Here is a 463-nt window from a genome sequence, read left to right on the forward strand (position 1 = left end):
TCTTAAAAATATTGTACAGACATGAGCAAGCGTTGTTAAATACCACGGGAGACTAAACTGCATGCAAATAACTTCATGACTTACTGGCGCCGAAAGAATACACTCCATGAATATTAATGTAGTATAGAAGTCTTTTCCTTATTGCTTGTGAGAAATATAACCAGCGATTGACGTTATAAAAGTAATATGACTCATTTTATGAGGATAATACGTTGTGTGATGATATAGCCTAGGGTAGTATACTTTATTGCATTATATTTCACAACAAAACGGTATATAATGATACATAATTTTGTAGAAGTTGTGGAGAAGTGTAATGAATGATAATAATGAATGTTGAGTTCTCTACTTGGTCCGATGTAGTCAAGTTATGTAGTTTTTAGCTCTTGAGTTTCACATGAGGAATTCTGGGGACAAGAAAGATGAGAAAAACGTACTTTAAGACGTTGTACTTTACGGGTGA

The sequence above is a fragment of the Penaeus monodon genome, chromosome 23 (genome assembly GCF_015228065.2).
Source record: "Penaeus monodon isolate SGIC_2016 chromosome 23, NSTDA_Pmon_1, whole genome shotgun sequence".
In the NCBI taxonomy this organism is placed as follows: domain Eukaryota; kingdom Metazoa; phylum Arthropoda; class Malacostraca; order Decapoda; family Penaeidae; genus Penaeus; species Penaeus monodon.